Genomic DNA, 2,723 nt, shown 5'->3' with positions numbered 1-2,723 from the left:
CATGGTTTCTGCCCAATAGGGTTATTCAGATTTAAAAATAAGCAAACCATGCTTAACCACCTGGAAGAAAACCTACAGTTAATTTTTGAGTTTCACATCACATTTTAAAAATATTTAATCTCTATTCAAGGGTAGCTATTGAAACACCATCAACCCCTGGCCGCTTTTGGCTTCACTACAGTTTCTCTCCCTAACGCATATATCTCAAAAGGTTCCTTGATCAGTTCCTTAACGATGCCTCAGATGTCATAATCGTCATTCCATGACTATGATAAAAGTGTGAAGTGATGCTCTCTAAAGAAACTGCATTTCTATTAAAAATTCTGCAAACTGCCTGACCTTGGTTGCCTAAAACACCATTGCTATAGAGATGGAATGCTTAAAATAAAGAGCTGAAATTATCTTGGGGCATCTTGGGCTTTTAAATAACCATTAACTCTAACTTTGGTATCTGACCTGATGACTGATAGATAAATCTTGGAATGTAGCACTCGGCTTCCCAGATCTCTCTAACTCAGAACATCTGAAACTTCAATATTTCTCTGCTTTTCTTTAGCCTCATTAGTCCATGCTCTGCCAATGGAGCTGGAAAATAGATTGCTTTATAACTTTCTTTTAGTTGATGAGCCTCTGGGTTCATGTTTCATCTTCTGCAGTGGAGCATGCTAGTCAAGGTAACTTACATCCATATTCTGTGGTCATGATCACTTTTATCTGGCTCAGAATAAACTTTTTTTTCCTATTTTCCTTTGTGTTCTATGTTGATAAGAAATGAATAATACATTTGAAAAACATTTATGTGAGTTCAGTCATAGCACAGTTAATAAATAAGTGTAAATGTCCTATCAAATCTCTGTTTTTCAATAGAGAAGCAAATAAGGTATGTAAAATAAGAGAAATCTGAAGAGGCAGGTAACCTTAAAACTCAGTTCACGGAATAAAATAAAATAATATGCGTCTGGTGTATTAGACAATGTGTATTGGGCATAGCGGAAGCCCAATCTGGAGTTTGTTTCTAAGACTATAAATACAACTAGCTTTGCTTTTCACATTTTCCTTAGTTTTTGAGGAATGGCCATAATTCTCATACCCATAACTATTTGCAGAACCTGGATGGAAGTGTGCTTATTTTGGGTTTACCTCATCATCTAAATTATCCAACATGTATCTCTCAATGACTGCCACAAGATCCCTAATGGTGTAATTGGTATATAAGAAAGACATATATGTATACATATACATATATTATATTTATACCTATATTAAATATAGGAAAAGCACTGGTGTGTAAATGACTCTGAAAAGAAAAGCAGGGGGTGTTAGAAAACAGTACTGGCTGGTGCCTTCACTGAGTTTTTCCTCCTACTGCTGGCTAAGATATGCTTAAGAGAAGATAGTACTTCCTTACTTGAGCAAATGTGATCTTTAAGTTTCACTCTGTCTTATTTTACAGATGGTCCACTCAAGGTCAAAGAGGCCTTTAAAAGATGCATTTGCTCAGTACACCAGTTTTAACACCACTAGGTCAATGCAATACTAGCATAGGTATGCTTCCAGTTTGTAAGTTTAAAGTCCTATAAATGGTGCACGTGTTTATCCAAGTATACATGTTTTATTATTCATGAGTGTTTGCATATGGTGTTTGCTGTTTAACTTTCTTCATTTGTCTGTTCTCTTGTACATGCTTCATTTTGTAGTCTTGACATTAATTTATTTTGAACCTAAAGGAATAATGCTTTAGGGGAAACGACTTACTTTGGGAATATTGTTAGAGAAAAAAAAAAATGTTAGTGAAATCCTGAAGTGGAGCTTTTTTTGTTCACATTTCATTAAACAAGGCTTAATCCAAAGAACAAGAATTAAAAATGCAAAAGCTGTCAATTATTTTTAAATGCTATTTGTAAAGGTGCTTTACCTGCATATACTTGTACAGTATGTGTGTTCCTGGTGCCAAAAGAGGCCAGGAAAGGGCGCTGTGCACTCTAGAAACAGGGTTGCCTGTGGTGCTGTGGCTGTCAGTTGGATTCTGGGGATAGATCAGGATTATATGGAATAGCAGCAAGTGCTCTTAATTACTGAGCCAATCTCTCCATCCAGTTATCAATATTTTTTAAGTACAACTTTGGTTGTATTACAGAGAAAAAGCATGTATATGTATTTGGGCAATTTCAGAGCATTTTGAAATTGTAAGACATAGACTTTCCAAAAAATTTGGTGTACTTTTATGTGCTAAGTATCCAGCTCAACCATCAAACAAATAACCAATTTTCACATTAGGAAGGTGTCATTAAGAGCTTATGTTGTTCTGCTTGCCCAACTTTTACTCTTTTTCTAAATCCATTAGCCCACACTGGTTACCACTTAACAGTGTACTCATTGTGGGAAATCACAGAGGATTTGTGGATTTCTTATTACAAGGGCATGAATTTCTCTCCTGCCCATAGACTATGAGTCCTCATGCATAATATTTTTAAAAATATTACTTTCCAGATTAATTACTATTTTTTATCCTTTTCAGGTTTATTCAGAAATGTTTAGTTATATGCATTACAGAACTTTGAAAAACCACAGGTATATCTCAAGTGCTATGTTAAGTAGCTCTCTGCTATTTTTTTCTCTTTATACCTGTCCCTCAGTGCTACATGTAATTCTCATCATTTGCTCAGAAGATAACTTAACATTCTTCCAAATGGCCAGTTAAATGCTCAATAGATTGTTGTTCT

This window comes from Meriones unguiculatus, chromosome 21 (assembly GCF_030254825.1).
Source record: "Meriones unguiculatus strain TT.TT164.6M chromosome 21, Bangor_MerUng_6.1, whole genome shotgun sequence".
NCBI classification, from domain to species: domain Eukaryota; kingdom Metazoa; phylum Chordata; class Mammalia; order Rodentia; family Muridae; genus Meriones; species Meriones unguiculatus.
The sequence above is the reverse complement of the archived record's forward strand: the minus strand, read 5'-3'. Positions refer to the sequence as shown.